This window comes from Euwallacea fornicatus, unplaced genomic scaffold (genome assembly GCF_040115645.1).
Source record: "Euwallacea fornicatus isolate EFF26 unplaced genomic scaffold, ASM4011564v1 scaffold_121, whole genome shotgun sequence".
Taxonomy (NCBI): domain Eukaryota; kingdom Metazoa; phylum Arthropoda; class Insecta; order Coleoptera; family Curculionidae; genus Euwallacea; species Euwallacea fornicatus.
This window is the reverse complement of record NW_027096089.1, coordinates 81696-100132: the sequence shown is the minus strand read 5'-3', so window position 1 is coordinate 100132 and position 18437 is coordinate 81696. Positions and strand designations below refer to the sequence as shown.

General features: G+C 35.8%; 1 long non-coding RNA gene across 2 annotated transcripts; it reads right to left on the bottom strand.

The window, feature by feature from the left end:
• Positions 1-11903: 11903 nt before the first annotated feature.
• Positions 11904-15019, bottom strand: LOC136350132 (uncharacterized). Of its 2 annotated transcripts, XR_010734088.1 has the most exons (3): positions 14855-15019; positions 14401-14597; positions 11904-12790 (listed from the first exon to the last, which is right to left on the bottom strand). It is a non-coding gene; the product is annotated as an uncharacterized lncRNA (long non-coding RNA). The 2 variants fall into 2 exon arrangements; XR_010734087.1 differs by having other exon boundaries at positions 11904-14597.
• Positions 15020-18437: the final 3418 nt, after the last annotated feature.

Here is an 18437-nt window from a genome sequence, read left to right as displayed (position 1 = left end):
AACAAATGGCTGGAGACATGTCAAGAAATAGAAAGGGATCAAGGAAAGACATACTGGCGGAAAATCAAAAAACTTGCAAAATACAAAAAAAAACAACCCTATTACTAACATAAACGAAAACGGAAATGAACTCTTGACGGATAAAGACAAGGCTGACGCATTTGCCAGACACTATCGGTGGGCTTTCGGTTCTTCGACTAACCCCAAATTTGACAACAACAATTTCAACCTTGTAAATGAATGGTATAAGGACTTCTTAGGCAGCAACAACAATGTCAAAATGCAACCAACTTAATTATTTCGAAATCCTTAAGATTTGGGACAAGTAAACCTTAATGAAACTTACATTTATTTTTCTCAAGAAATCTAAAACGATATTAATATATGGGGTGTCCTATTTAAAAAAATATAACTGATATTTTTCACTTATTTAGAACACCCTGTATAAAACGAAAACAATTTTAGAATGTGCCCATTATCGAGTTCTATATAACGCAAAAAAAAGAAATTCAAAATATTAAATTGTTTAGCCGTAATCTTCCGAGACCGCACTAAATGACCACCCTGTATTTATATATTTTATTATTTACACGCGGAGTTATAATAATAATAACACGAGCCACACATGAAATGGCCATTCTTCTAGCTTTAAGTTTAGGTCAGCTACTTTTTAATTATATAAGGAGAATCCCGATTAGCATAATTAGTCATTTTAGTCTCTGCTTTCGAGTGCTGCATGAACCTATGATTTTGTATTTTCGAAATAAATATATATTTTTTTAACTTAAAATAAAAAGTTAATAAAATTATTCAGCCGAGTTATGATGATAATGCAACCGGCAATGTGTAATCCCTACGACCTGGGACTTTGGTAAATCATTCTATTTGCACGCAAAGTAAAGTAAAGATGTAGCGTTTTATTTCGTCCAAGTTGCAACGTGAAGCAAAATTTCGTTTTCTCACCGATACTTCCGAAAACCGAAACGACGTTTACGTGCTTTAAAAGATAGCAATGGTGAGGTCTATGCTAATTGTGCCAAACCTTGTGTATATAAAATTGGATTTGTTCGTTGCATATAATTATTTTATTTTCGTTAGATACTTAGATATTTTAATAATTAGGGATCTTTCTTTTCCCTGTCAAATAAGAAAATAAAAAACTAAAACCTTAATATACAACGAATAAACCCAATAGCGATGTTTACGGTATATAGAAGGGTTTTAGTTAGTTAGGTACGTGTGTGTGCAACGTGAAAAGTGAAAAATAAATAAATTTTGGAAACTGTGTAGGTGCTTTCACTTGAGGTTTGTATCTTAAAATAAGTCCCAGATTCGCCAATTTAATTTGTTGCCATCCCTTAAAAAAAAAACACCTTCTATGTACCGTAATGGAACGGATCATCCGTAAAAAATATCCCTCCAATATAACTATACAAAATAAAGTACAGGGCCATTCACGCTATACGATACACCATAGAATGTTTTGTAACCGAAATACGAACATTTCAAAAAGTTCCAATTTAGTTTAATTGCTAGCTAGTTAGCTAACTTGAACGTTAGACACATTAAAGTATTAAAGTTACATTTTTACAAAATGTTATGTTACGTTATTCAAAATTCAATTGATACTTTGATCTGGAAATGAATTTTGAAATTATTGAAAACTTATTGTCAAATGGCGTGAATGATCTTGTACTTAGGGTATCTCTTATCTGTACGTAACGTGAATCGGCTGTGAGAAAATCTTTTCCAGTTTTTCTTACTTCTACGTTATCCTCGTTATCCTTCTGTATGTTTAACAACGACGATTTCTGTTCTTGTTTAAATCCTTATCCACCGCAAAGTCTCGAAGCTATGTTGGTACGTTGTTGTTTCTTTTGTCTTTGTGCAACTCCTACCGTCGTACCCACCTCCTTTTTTCTTATTCTTTAGTTAACCTAAAAAGGCTTATACCAACATTTGTGCCATTACAAAGAATAAGTGATGTATTGACGGAATAATTTTTTACGTCGAAGCAAATATTTAAAGGAATGAGGAAGGGAATTACAATTTTTCTTTATTACAATTATTTTTTGAATGAACGTTTTGGTAATAATGTAGGTGATCTTACCTCCAGAATAAAATATGTGTATTTACAGTGTGTTTCCTACATAATAATAGGTGAAAGTTTAGGGGCTGGATTGTTCTCTGAGTAATTTAGAGTATTTTATTATTCAACAGTTTTAGGAAATTTTAAAATTAATTAATTTTAAATAATCCAGTGGGAAACTGTAGCTGTAGGTTTTGATAAATTTCGTATAAAACATTTATCACCTTGTATCTAGGAAACAAAGCATTTTCCTTACCTTTAGGAAGTACACTGTAAATAAATATTAAAAGAAATATACATGTTGGATGCAACTTAAGTGATGTCATTAATTTTAAAGGATGGTTCCTTGTATTTTATGAAAAAATGGTCATATAAACGTTTCCTAACTTGGATTAGTTTTATTAAAAAAAAAAACAGGTTTTATTAATTGTGCGTATTAGCCCAGATTTTTTTTTAATTATAGAGCTCGATAAACTGCACAATTTCTTCGAAAATGGCCTGATTGATATAAAATTCAAGGCCTACTACGACAATTTCTAAGAGCAAAATTTTAATAACTCATATTAGCAATTTATTAAAATTTTTGCTCCTAGAAATTGTCGTAGTAGGCCTTGAATAGTACATCAACCAGGCCATTTTTTATGAAAATGTGCACTTTATCGAGATCTATAATTTTTAAAATAACCGGACTGAATCGTAAGATCTATAAACTTTTTACAGACTGACCCCAAAACAAATGAGTCACAGTGTATGAATGTGTATGTTTACTAAAAAAATAATAATATACAAGTAAAATTCTCCCTATGTAGAACTTTCTGCTGAAATATAGTGAAGAAACTGAAATATAGAACTAACCTGTGGTAAAAAATGATTTTTATTAAAATAGCTATATAAAATGAACAGAGAAGTAACCCTACATATTACAAACACATTACAATTTATTTAAACAATAAAAAAATAATATATATTTAAAATGCTAAAAAAATTGAGAAAAAAATCCATTCTACAAACAACTATAAACAATGCGTTTTATGTCCTAACTATAAAAACTTAGAGTTACAAGAAATTATTAGTTTTATTTTTCTATATTTTACAGTTTTTTACGTTCCCTATAAAATAAAAAAAAGTCTGTAAATTTGAAGGTATTTTATTGTTAAAATGGAGGAACGCCTAATTTTTGGGTTAAAATATTGAGCTATTAATGTTACACACACTTTGTATTACTGTTGTATTGTGAATTTTTTCTGACTACATTCTAACAACAATTGATGAAGGACCTGGATAAAGTGACGAGGCCCTTTCTAAATTAGTTCCTTACATAGAGACCCTACTTCTGTATAATAGTAACCCTTTTTACTCGTACCATGTTGGAAATAAGCACTCGATATTCAAATTGAAATCAACTTTCTATGCTTACCTTAGATCTTTTCTTCTCCACCATGTTCCTGCTCCTTTTTACCTTGCTTACAAATTTACTAAATGCTATTTCTGCTGCTGAAAAAAAATTACTAAAAAATTACTAACAAATCCCAACTCCCTGTTCCCCCTGAGAGAGTTGATAAAGAAAACTTCGATATATCCCTGGCCCCCCTTGATCTTGTCATAGAGAACCCTTGTAAAAAACAAGTTACATGTAACATGTTTGCTAAAGGGAGCAAATAATGCCCTCTTACCTCTTTGCTAGTAACTGAGACTGTTTCGAATCAAAGTTCTGATTGAGCAAGACCTACCTACGTACTGAAAATGTGTTAAAGTATGTCTTTTGTAAAAGCTAGATGTGTGAATCAATTAATAAGAAGCAAATTAATGCAAATGTTGAAATTTTTTACCAAAATTCCCCTGTACTACTTGCTTACTAGCTCGTTAAGGGTTCTTCTAAAACCTTAAATACGAGCTTAGTGGTGCAATCTTCTTTCTAGGTTCACACAATTGAAGGTGCTTCGCTCTATGAACCCTACGTTTTACCTATTTGAGCGAGTCGCCCATTACCATGTGTAGATGACACCCTCACTACCTGCAGCCTCGATAACCATATCGAACCACCTCCTACTGGTGTCCCCCCTTGCTGCTGCAGCTTCCAAGATTTCCTCGTTTGATGCTATGTTAAAGTTTGATTTTAGGTTCTTACCTAATATACCTTAACGTTCTTTTTGTCAATCTTCTGTCTCGGCCCCCATTTTGAACCCCTTTGTGTGAACGATTCGAGGAGGATTTCGTGGATAAACCGCCTTTCTTTCGATGATATCTCGATATATTCATACTTACTCTGTAAATGTTTGAATGTGGATTTTTCCTCTTAAAACAAAAGGATTGATCCGTTCCTGATGCACGAACAAAGAACTAATGAATAATTTCTTTGACGATAGGATGGGTGGTTCCCGTCTGGGACTTTCCCTTCTGTTAACTTTTCGACTTGTGACAATCAGCTCCCTCTGAGATCGCCCTCTGGAAACGTACGTTTTTTACGATTCGACACGATTAACACAGATGGAGCCACCCGCGAAGAACCATTCTCTCGCTAAATCCGGTGATATACAGGGTTATTCACGCTATACGGCTCGGAATATTGTGGCCAAAATACGAGGTTTTCTAAAAATTTTTCTTTTGGGTTATATGGGGATCTATTATGGCTACTTTTTAAAATTATTTTCATATTATACAGAGTGTCCCAAAAGTGCTAAAAGTATCAAAGTTGTGTTTTTTTAAATGGAACCCCTTGTATATTGTTGCATTTTTGGATTCTCCGATCAAAATAAATGTGTGTTTTAATAAGGTTTACAATACCTAGCACTTACGGTTTTTGAAATAATTTAAATTTTGTAAAAATTTGGCCTAATTTTCATGTTTTAACCACTTAAGCAGTATTTAAGTTATGTAAGCGTAATTTACAGTGTAGTGTAATAATGGATCATACTTTATATCCCAATCATGAAAAACTTGCCAGCTTATACAGGGTGTGCAAAAATTAAAACTATTCAAATGAGGACTTTAAGTGGCTATAACTGGATTAATTTAAATGCAATGCCATATTTTTTAACTTACCAGGATATGTAGTTTTTAAATACCCATCGAATGGTACTAGGATGTTCATAGCTAAGTCTTCGCGTTTTTGCAGAATGCACTAAATAATGGCTCCTTGCGCCATTTGGCGTCTTTTAGTTCAAAGTTCCAATGTATCTAGTTGCCTATGATATTTCAAAATATCAGATAGTTAATTTAGTTTATTTTTTAGTTTAGTCTGCAAAGGTACTTTTTTTCTAGAGTGTGTAATGTACCCTCAGGCTACGCCTATGCCTATGCAATCCGTCCGATCATGTCCGTGATGACCATATGTTGGGAACCCATTTTCTTCCTGTAAGGGTTGCCCTGCATAAAGGAACTTTCACTCTTTTATCCTTATCAAGACAAAGGTCTAAATTCATCCATATTTGGTCAAAATCTTTACAGCTGCAATTCTCCGCAAATTCTCAATTTTTGCCTTTGTCTCAAGATACGGTTTAAGGGTTTAAAAAGTTACCAACTGTGGATTGACCCTGTTAATGGGTACCGATCCCCTGATTGGGTATTTAAGCTACCCCGAATCCCATAAACTCTCTATTACTCTAAAAATCCTCTCTAATGTCAAGATCATTTTAGTTTTTACCGATTAATACATAAAAGGAATTGTCTACAATACGCCTCCAACAACTCCACAGGATATGAAAACACGTATAAGAGACGCGTTTGAAACTGTTACTCCGCAAATGTTGTCCAGAATTAGCGGTGGTTTTGAAAAAAGAATTTGTAAGTGTTTGGAAATGAACGGTCAACATTTCGAACATCTGTAATAAATATTTTGTTTCCGTTTTATGTTATACTTGATATGTGATTTAGAACTTTGAACTAAAAGACGCCAAATGGCGCAAGGAGCCATTATTTAGTGCATTCTGCAAAAACGCGAAGACTTAGCTATGAACATCCTAGTACCATTCGATGGGTATTTAAAAACTACATATCCTGGTAAGTTAAAAAATATGGCATTGCATTTAAATTAATCCAGTTATAGCCACTTAAAGTCCTCATTTGAATAGTTTTAATTTTTGCACACCCTGTATAAGCTGGCAAGTTTTTCATGATTGGGATATAAAGTATGATCCATTATTACACTACACTGTAAATTACGCTTACATAACTTAAATACTGCTTAAGTGGTTAAAACATGAAAATTAGGCCAAATTTTTACAAAATTTAAATTATTTCAAAAACCGTAAGTGCTAGGTATTGTAAACCTTATTAAAACACACATTTATTTTGATCGGAGAATCCAAAAATGCAACAATATACAAGGGGTTCCATTTAAAAAAACACAACTTTGATACTTTTAGCACTTTTGGGACACCCTGTATAATATGAAAATAATTTTAAAAAGTAGCCATAATAGATCCCCATATAACCCAAAAGAAAAATTTTTAGAAAACCTCGTATTTTGGCCACAATATTCCGAGCCGTATAGCGTGAATAACCCTGTATACTAGTAAAATTAGTCTAGGCTCCCGCCGTCTTTTCGCTCAGGATTCGGACTAGTTAACGGCAGCGGCATATGTTGCTGCACCTCTTCGAGGGGCGTCGTGAACGGTCTCATCGGTGTTGGCCTCATTGATAATTCCTCCGTTTGCTCGCTCTCTGGGAGATGACTCCGACGTGTCTTATCGTCATTCTACCGGATCTAACAATTGAGTGCGAAGACCCCCACCAAAGAGGGATCGGTCGAGAGGCCGACTCCTCGTCAAACTACCTGGAGGATTTCTTCCTCGACGTAATTTTGCGTTGCATCTGTTTCTTTGCCAAACCTGGTGTCGTACAGTGTTGCCGGATTGGGCAAAAAATCCTAAATTTCAAAGAACCTTGAAATTTTTTTTTGAGATTCTGGGATGAAACTGCTGCTTTTCTATGAAATGAATTTGAAAAATTTTCAAATATTTCTCAAAATTCAAGTGAGCCCCCTTTATAACTCGGCCTACTTTTATTAAAACCCCATTCCGGCAATTTAAAAATGACCCATGTAAAATAAATACGTGAAATATTGTGAATCGGCAAGCTTTAAAGATAAAGAACTCTTGACTCACTCCTATCCAACGATTGACAAAAATATTAACGGTAGCATCAAATGCGTAAGAGCTTAAAAAAAATCACTTTTCGAATGGAAAGGCAAAGAATATATATTATAAAAATAATGGTGAAAATTATATAATTAAATGTGGAATGAGGTTTTAATCCAAGCAGCAACGAGGTACTTTATCTGAAAGGATAATTAATTTTGTGCCTCTGATAAGGTCTACTTGATGTATTTTGAAAACTCGAAATATACTTTGAATTCGTTTCGTAACGAGCGGAGACTTAATCTTAGAATCTCAAAGTAAAAATCTTACCTTTTTACTCCATTACGCATCTCCAGACCTCCCTAGATCCGTACGTCCTATAACTTCATTCGATCGTGGGAAAACGCCCTGAATAACGTTCCTTATGATGCGGCCGAAAATAACAGTAACAATAATAAGAATAATAATAGTAACAATGCTCCAACACTCTTTGTTATCTATTATTAAATGTTTACTTTGTTACTGTATGACTTGTGCGTTCGACAAATCCGTTGATGACGATGATTTTTCCAAAAAAAAAAATCACATAAACCCTAAAAATCTTCGTCCCCCCTTGGCGCTCGAAACTAACTAATATTAATGATTATATGTGCGTCAAATGTCAGTTTTGTGCCTTATGCGAAAATGTCCCCCCTGATGTATCGCAGGAAAAGTTTAATTTATTTCCGAAGCTCTGTCCTTATTCTGGGATAATTTTCTCAGTTCGATGAGATGTAATGAAAACTGAACCCTAGAACGCTAAACACCTATCTTTTCGAACGTGTATACCTCCTAATATAAATTCACTAATTCCCTAAGCTGAAAACTATTAAATTGTCGGAAAGAAAACAAAATGGCAACGCCGCTACCGCAAGAAATCATACACGCATAATCGGTTTCAGAATTATTGAGTTATTACGGACATCTAAACCCTAAAAGGCGACGCTGACCTCTAAGGCCTTATCGGTGCTGGTGCCCCATTTATGATTCCTCCGTTTGTCCCCGTTATCTGGGGGGATGATTCCGATATGTCTTGTCGTTGTCATTTTTTCGGATCTAAAAATAAGGTGTGAAGACCCCCAAAAAGAGGTCGGTCCAGAGGCCGACTTTAATGGATGCTGGAGGGTTAATTTACATTAACAAATAAACGTAAATTAACCCTTCGAACATCCCCTCATCATCTCCTTTGTACTCAATGTCGTAGAAAATTGATAAATAATAGCAACAATTGACCATCTCTCTCATCACCTTCTTTTGTTATAATTTTTACCTGTAAATCGACATTAACAAATTTCATTAAGCAAGTGGTAGAGAAATGCTCGAGTTATTAACAAAGTAATTTTAGTTTTAACAACTTCAAAATCATATTCGTATATATCTCTGTGTAATTAGTTTAAAGCGCTTCTCGTTTAAAAAAAAAAAAACGAAAAAAAATTGAAGAAACATTTTCCCCAATGGCAAATTGGCGCCTCCTAATATGAGCCGCTCCCCGTATAAATAAAAATAAACGTTTGTTATAACAAAAGAAGGTGAAAATTATTTCAATTTTCGGAGAGTGAGAAAAATGGCAACGTCGCCACAACGACTGATACAAAGCGAGGTAACGACAATTCTTAGGAAGAATTCGCCAAACGTTAAAGTGTTTAGTATTCACCTATAATGGATTTCTTTAAATGGCATTTTTTAAAGAAAACTATCTGATGAAATTCCGAAAATAATTATATTTAAGTTACATGTGCATCCTCTCACATAGACGAAATTCAAAATAAAATTTCCAAGATGCTGAAAGACGAAATCATAATACCATCACAATCTCCTTGGTCATCCCCGATATGGATAGTACCAAAGAAAATGGATGCCAGTAAAAAACAAAAATGGAGAGTCTCATAATAGATTACCGGAAAGTAAATGAAAAAACCATAGACGATAGGCACCCAATACCAAAAATATCAGATATTTTGGACGTTGTAGTTACTTCACCGCCCTAGATTTGGCTTCCGGGTTCCACAAAAATCGAGATGCACCCGAATTCAATGGAAAAAACAGCATTCAGTGTAAAGAACGGACACTATGAATATATCCGTATGCCGTTCGGACTAAAAAATGCGCCGGCAACCTTCCAAAGGGTGATGGACAATGTCTTGTATATATGGATGATATCATAAAATTTTCCACGTCTCTACAAGAGCACATCAATAACTTAAAAATGCCTAAAAAAAACTGGAATGAAAATTCAATTAGACAAATCAGAGTTTCTGCGTAAAAACATGGAATTGGGGCAGATAATAACTCCAGAAGGCATAAAACCAAATCCGAACAAAATAAATACAATAAAGAACTATTCGATTCCTAAAACGAGTAAAAAAATCAAATCATTTTCGGAACTAATAGGATATTATAGAAAATTCATTAAGGATTTTGCAAAACTAACAAAACCAATGACACGATGCCTAAAGAAAAATGAAAGGATCGTTCATAGTCCAGAATTCGTGAATGGTTTTGAAACTTGCAAAAACGTCCTAATGAACGACCCTATATTACAGTATCCAGATTTTGAGAAACCATTTAACTTAGCAACAGATGCCTCAAACTATGCCATAGATGCTATAGGTTTTATCCCAGGGGCCAGTGGGTAGCGATCTACCTATAGCATATGTTTCTCGTACCTTAAATTCCGCAGAGACCAACTATAGCACTATTGAAAAAGAACTACTGGCAATTGTGTGGGCTGTAAAATACTTCAGACCCTATTTGTTTGGGAAAAGATTCAGGATCATCAGTGACCATAAAACTCTATAATGGTTATTCTCCCTTAAAGAACCCAATTCCAAACTTGTAAGATGGAGACTAAAACTAGAAAAATATGATTACGAAATAGTATACAAAAAAATAAAACTAAACACCAACGCTGATGCATTATCCCGAATACACATCAATCATGCAGAAGAAAACACTATCCCAGAAAACTACCCAGACGACATCTCCCTATTAGTAAATCTTGGTCTTAATAACGACGAGTTAGAACCTCATTTAAATGCAGATGACATAAATGAAATAATCGACTCCTGGAGTAAAGACATTAATAAGGAAGCCACAGCTCCACCAGGCGTACAACTAACCTCAAACAACGCACGATTGACGAACGGATCAACGGTACATAACACCAATGACCAAGAAGAAGATAGCAATACTGTACATCCAAGCGTAGAAAAGCCTATAATAAGAGCACCATGTGTAGAAAAATGTGTCAATCAACACCAAACCCAGTTAATATTTATAAATAATAAACAAACAAACAAAAATCTCAAAGTTATAAAAGAAAAAAATATTTAATAAACCAAAATTAAGAATATTTATTAACCACAATAGTACGGAATAGGATATCTGCAATCTGATTAAAAATTGGTTAATTCCAAAGATCACACACTGCTCTTGCACTTCTTGGATAAAGATTTAGAACTCATAAATTTAAGTCTTTCAAAAATAATTCCTTTAAACTTTTTATATATAATAACTTCTTAACTGATGTAACAGACGTTGAAGAACAAAAAGTAAAAATTCAACTATATCGCGAATCAAAAACATCTCATAGAGGAATTCAGGAAAATTTAAAAGCAATAAAAAAATACTTATACTGGCCAAATATTGACAATAACGTACGACAATACATAAACACATGTGAAACTTGTCTGAAAGCTTTAAATATGAAAGGCATCCCAATAAGTTAATTTTTAAACCTACTCCTTTTAGGTGGATGAACCCTTTGACCACATATATTATATCGACGTTTACAAAGCCCATAGTCAATATTTCCTAACATTCCTAGATTAATTTTCTAAATTTAGACAAGCTTATCCAATAAACAGCGTTTCCGCAGTGAAAATCCTCAACAAATTAGTAATATTTATATAACGCACTTTGGAATACCTAGGAAAATCACTGTAGATAACGATCATGAATTCAAAAATAATCTTGTGCAAGAATTTTGTAAAACTCATAACATTGAAATACATTACACCACATTATACAACCTATCAGGCAACAGTCCTGTCGAAAGATTTCATTCTACTTTATCAGAAATAATTTTAACCCTTAAGAAAAATAAACAAAGAAAACGTAATAACACTAATGAATTACGCTCTTTTGTCTTATAATAATTCTATCCATTCCGTGACATAATATTCACCTTTCCAAATTGTTAGAGAGAAAATATCATACAAGAACCCTTTTGAATTAAATGAAGCGGACAAAATCAACGAATATATGCTAGAACACATTGAAAACCTTAAGACCTTACAAAAAGACGTAAATAACAAACTAATAAACAAACAAACACGATCCTTATAAAAAGCTAATAAAAACAGAAAAGAAAACGTCAAAATTAATAACAATAAGGATTTATACAGAAAAACGCATAGAAACAGAAACGAAAGAAAAACCAGAGATAGATACCAAAAACCAGAAAATCCAATAAAAATTTCAAATAATAAAATTAAGACAAAAAATAAAGCATATCATAAAAATTATCTGAAACCCCAACTATTTGTTTCAGGAGAAGAGAATCATGAATCTAACGACGATAACTGTGATTCTGATACTCCCCTCAGTATTTATCTTAAAGTTAAAACCCGTAGATAATCCCATCCTTCCCATATCATTAGGACAATCGAATATAATCACGTCCAGACATACATTCATTTATCATGTAAATACCACTAACATTTTATTAACTCTACACCAAATTAGGCATGTAATTAACCATTCTATGAAACATTCTATAATCTCAAATGACTCTCAAATTTCAAGTAAAACTGTTAACACTAGACGTAAGGTTGATTAATGCATGATTCTCTTAGAACACCTCACCCAAAGGATCGGTATCTTTAACATCACTAAAGAACTACATCGAACTAAGCGAGGTATATTCAACATCATTGGTAAAACCTCTATATGGTTATTTGGAACTTTAGATAACGATGATAAAACCTTCCTTGTCAACTATTTAAATAATCTAAAAAACAACAACAAAACTCTAGAACCAGATTTTAACAACCAGAAAACTTTCCTAAAGCCATTTTCAGACAGTTATATAAATAAAATTCAAAATATTAAATCAAGTCAAGATTAACTCAATTTGGAAATAAAACAAATATCGCAACAACTGGATATTGAGCAATAACACAACATAATTTTTAATATAGCAGACATGAGTTTTAGTCAACTTCTGAATGTTCAGCATATAATTGATAACATCAAGAATACAGTTACTTTTACAAAAATAAATATTTTACATCCATCTATTCCTCCTCTAAAAAATTAAAAAAATATACTATATATAAATTAAATGCCCTATATGGCTCTGAGAAAATTATTAAATTCAGAAATAAACTTAACTACTACAATTATTTTGGAACACAAGTAGAGGTAAAAAAAAAATTATATTATTCAAAATTCATATTCCAATCACGATGTCTCAATACAGATACCTCCATATGTACTTCGTCCCAATCCAAAATCAAATCATCATCCTAAATCATCCTTATCTACTACTCAACACCGAGAATTTTTGGATAACCTCCGAAGACTGTAACAAAATTGAAGATTGGTATATGTGTCAACAAAGCTATCTAGTCAAACAACAACCCTGCCTAGTTCGCCGAGGGAAAATGGAATGCTCCTGGGACCATGTCTTAGTAGAAAAAACCCATGTTCAGCAGATAAGTGGAAGTGACGTTCTAATCATACCCACCATACCGGACACAGTACAAACTTTCTGTGCAAATAATGGATTCCTCAAAATCTCGAAACCCACTATTATAACTTTGAAAAAATGTTATATCATAATTAATGGAAAGACATACAAGAAGGAAGAAACCACCAAAAAAGAATACATATTAGAGCTCCCGGTAGTAAACGTACCAAGATTAACAATAACAGAAAACACTCAGTTAACCCTCAAGAAAGTGAAGCTAGAAGACCTAAAAAGACTTCATCAGCTTTCCAACGCCTTACGATTGGAAACGTATTCCAAGAAGGGACCAAACACCCACCAATGGACAAACTCTTTGCTAATCTGTCTATTAGTTTCGTCTCTTGTATGTTTAAGATATCTATACAAAAATCACAAATTGAACTACTTCATGAAACAAACGCCACCACCTCAGAAAACCTCAGAAAACCTCGGAACCCACGTTTTCTGAACTTAAGAAGGAAGAAGTCATGTAGTCCACACTAGCCCATCCAATGACATTATCAATATATACCACTGGACTTTATATTGGACCTCATTAAGACCTCATCGATAGATAACTGTATAAAACCACCCTTAGAATAGTTAAGATTTTCATTATTCTCATAATATTCAGTTAAGTAGTTATGCTGTAAGTCTGATCAAGTTTATGTTATTTCTTGCAAGATAATAAAGTTGTTTTTAAATTCGTTTAAAAAAACCATTAATCGAAAAGAAGTAACTTAATTCGTGTCATAGGAATCCTTTCCCACGAGACTGCAAATCGAATATTTCCTTGGAAATTGCAGAGCCAGCAAACTTGCAATATAAATGGTTAGAATTACTAATTAAAGGAGCTTCTTGATGTTTAGACTTATAATAGAATATTGGTGTAGTATTCTCTGCGTTTTTTTTATCTTCTTTTCCTGGACTAAATCGTAACATGTATATTAATTAATACTGTTTTGTCATCTATGACTGTTATTTTTTACGCCACTATTTAAAATGTGTTGTTATGTTACAATTTTCAATTATTAAACTACCAACAAAAGGTTGGTGGATTATTTCAAAGACACGTTGTTGATACATTGTAGTAGCCACATAAATGAGAACCGTAATAAAGATGTATCAACTAATTTAATATAATGGAAATTTAAACACAAATTATTGTAATTTTACTTAAATAAATATTATCTTCCGATAAACATTTCTCACATTGTTAATAAAACAATACCCTAAGATGAAAAAAGCAAATTTCTCAGTCCAAATAAATGCAAAATATATGAGAACTCTTTGAAAGTATAGATGTGGTTGCTTTTGGAAGAATAAAAAAATTGTTAAATGATTAGGGCTCAAACCACCAGAAAGTCAGGCACATCCAGTTAACACTTAAAACGCAAGAAAGTCCAATTTTACTTATTCTAAATTGCAAGTAAAAATGATGGACCAAAGTTGACTGTACGTACCTTGGTGAAAGCCGTGGAGCCGTGGAAAAAGCCCTACTTTCTCAACCATCCCAGAAATTGAGGACCCAACCGATGCTATATCCCGAAGACTCTGAAGGATAATGATAGTTGCTTGCTCTAGTGGATAGTAGAATCTTTTTAACTTCGTCGGGGTAGAACGCGGCAGTATCACATGTTTTGGCTGTGGTTTCTGTGCACTAAAATAAGAGGAATAGTTATGGGTAAATCCCAATTACAGGGGAACAGTCGATTAATCAAAGCTCGATGAAAATAATGTGGTCCTCTATGAAAGACCTACTACTTTAGGACAATGTTAATGATAAGTTTTGATTGCGTTGGGAGGAAGGGAAATTTTATTATTAGTTCCCATATATCGGGAATAGGAAAGCACACATTTTGTAAACGAGGAATCGTTGAAAAACCCTCTAGGAATGAGTTTCATTTTTTTTCTTACCTCTTCTTTCTTGTTTCGTTAAATATTCTCTTAATCGATCGGGATGAAACCCTTTCTTATTTTTTGCTTCTCGGTTTTAAATGAGATTATATTTTTATTTCGGATCCAATAGTTGAAGTCAATTTCCACTTTTCTGCTAATGAAAAACAAACGACGAACTTTGCCGGTCCGATTTGTGGCGGAGCTGACAGCGGAGAAACTGTCATCTGTCAGGCTTGTCAATGTGACGTACACTAGGGTGACCTTTCGGTTCCCTAGGTTCTCCAGAACCCGGTGTAAAATCTTCCCCTAGCACTTCCGGCAGGTGATTCTAGAACATTCCGCCGGAAGGGTAGTAAAGAGCCTGGGTTAATCCGCACCTGCGCGGATCCCTTTTCTTTGTTCTAACAAGGGCCATCTGGGAACAACGAAAGACAAAAGGACTCCCTCCTGGTTCTCGACACGGACGGTTAGATTTCTAAGCATCGCGCTCCATATATTGTTTTCATTTTTCTTTTCCTTTTACAATCATTTGTGTTAACTAATTTTTACAATATATACATTTTGTTTATTTACATAAGTGCCCCCTCAATCCACAACCTGTCTTCATCCTGCAAGTACTACAACATTCTTAGTAAATACCCCAAAATCACCACCCTCTCCCCTACCCCGATCGACGCCAAGCACGCTGCAACGCACCAGATCCACACTAACGGCCCTCCCATCTCTTCTAAAGGCAGACGTCTAGCTCCTGATAAGCTTAAGATAGCCAAACAGGAATTTCAATATCTTTGTGATATGGGTATTTGCCGCCCTTCTAAAAGCCCTTGGGCCAGCCCCTTGCATTTGGTTCCCAAGAAGACCCCGGGTGAATGGAGACCTGTGGGCGATTATCGTCGTCTGAACGCAGCCACAGTTCCAGACAAATACCCAATCCCCAATCTCCATGACTTCACTCATTTCCTCGACGGGAAGACGATCTTCTCCACCTTAGACTTGGTGCGTGCCTATCATCAGATCCCGGTCTCAGAAGAGTCAATCCCCAAAACGGCCATCATAACTCCCTTCGGCCTATTTGAGTTCACAAGGATGCAATTCGGTTTGAGGAACGCAGCACAGTCCTTTCAAAGATTTATCCATGAGGTACTTGGAAATCTTGAATTCTGTTTTCCTTATATCGATGATATCCTCATTGCATCAACTGACGAGGCACAGCATCAGGAACACCTCAAGTCTGTTTTCACTCGTCTGCAAGAGTTCGGGTTAACTATCAACCTCGATAAATGCACCTTTGGGGAAACGCAGGTAAAATTCTTAGGCTACCTAGTCTCCGCACAAGGCTCCACGCCACTTCCGGAAAAGGTAGCTGCCATCTCCAATTTTCCTGTCCCTCAAACAGTATCGGAGTTGAGACGTTTCCTTGGCATGCTTAATTTCTACAGGAAATGTATTCCTAAGGCCGCCCATCATCAAGGCATTCTCCACACCATGCACAATAACTGCAAGCGGAATGACAAGACACCATTAGTCTGGACTGAGGAAGCACTGGATGCATTCAAACAATGCAAACTGGATCTAGCGAACGCCGCCTCTTTGGTTCACCCTAGTTCCACAGCTCCAATCTCCCTCACAGTCGATGCATCAGACTACGCAATGGGTGCCGTCATTGAGCAGTTCGAAGATAATTCTTGGAAACCTCTAAGTTTTTTCTCTCGAAAATTGTCAGACACCCAGAAGAACTTCAGTACTTATGATCGAGAATTACTCGCCATTTATTCGGCAATCAAATATTTCCGATATCTTCTTGAAGGCAGACCCTTCAGCATTTTCACTGATCATAAGCCACTTACCTTCGCATTTTCACAGAAGTCTGACAAAGCTTCTCCAAGGCAAATTCGACACCTTGACTTTATCTCTCAATTTTCCACAGATATCATACATATCAGTGGCAAAAACAATATTGTGGCTGACACCCTCTCAAGAATTAGCCCCATTTCCTGTCCCCAATCCATTGACTATGAAGCCCTTGGTCGTTACCAGTCTTCTGACCCTGAACTACAAGAGATACTCAAAAATCAACAAGGAACGTCCTTACACCTCGAACAGTGTAACGTACCAGGTTCTGACATTCTGATCTTCTGCGATGACAACGGTCCCAAAATCAGACCATTCATCACACAGAATCTCAGAAGATTGATTTTCAACAAGTCCCACAATCTCTCACACCCAGGCATCAGGAGCACAACCAAACTTATCTCTTCTCGGTTCGTTTGGCCTGCTATGAATAAGGACATCCGTAACTGGACTAAGGCCTGCATCGATTGCCAGAAGGCTAAAGTACACCGGCACACTCTAACTCCTTTCAAGCAGTTCCAAATTCCAGATGCTAGGTTTCAGATCGTTAATATAGACATAGTTGGTCCATTACCCTCTTCTAATGGGTTTGTGTATTGTCTAACATGCATCGATCGATTCTCGTGTTGGGCTGAAGCATTCCCCATGAAGGACATGACGACTGACACAGTTGCCAAAACCTTCTACAGCAATTGGATTTGCAGATTCGGGTCTCCACAAAAAATCGTCACAGACCAGGGACGACAGTTTGAGAGCTCACTTTTCGCATCTCTAGCGGTACTATTGGGCTGTGCACGAGCACGTTCCACTCCATACCACCCCATGACTAATGGCAAAGTGGAAAGGTGGCACCGAACTCTCAAGGCAGCAATAATGGCCTACGCAACAGAACGTTGGACGGAGGTTTTACCGACAATCTTGCTGGGGTTACATGCTACCTTGAGAGACGAAATTGGTGTTTCGCCAGCAGAGATGCTTTACGGAGCCCCCTTACGTCTACCTGGAGAATTCTTCGAATCTGTACAATCCAATGTAGACCCCACCTCTTTTGTCGCTCAATTAAGACAGAAGATTCAACTCCTGCAACCTGTCCCCTCAAACAACCACAGTACACGGAAGATCTTCATTGCGCCGGAAATGGATACCTGTACGCACGTATTCGTGCGCAACGACGCAGTGAAGAAACCGCTCCAACCTCCTTACGAAGGTCCCTTCCCTGTAAAAAGCCGGGCTGATAAGTACTTCACTATCCGGATCAACCAAAGGGAAGTCAACATCTCGAAGGATCGCCTCAAGCCGGCTTTTATCCTAGCTCTAGACCCTACCTCCCATGACCACACCTACACCAACCTCAACCCCCTTCACAATCCAAGCAAGAAGCGGGTACGGTTTGCTTAGCGCCTGTGATCCATGCTAAAGCCTATGGCACGAGCAAATTTAAATGTATTGTAGTAGCCTTAGGTCTCCTAGCATTAAGTTTATCTGTATTTAAGTTTAATACTCCGTATCTGGGAGGGGAGTATTGTGGCGGAGCTGACAGCGGAGAAACTGTCATCTGTCAGGCTTGTCAATGTGACGTACACTAGGGTGACCTTTCGGTTCCCTAGGTACTCCAGAACCCGGTGTAAAATCTTCCCCTAGCACTTCCGGCAGGTGATTCTAGAACATTCCGCCGGAAGGGTAGTAAAGAGCCTGGGTTAATCCGCACCTGCGCGGATCCCTTTTCTTTGTTCTAACAAGGGCCATCTGG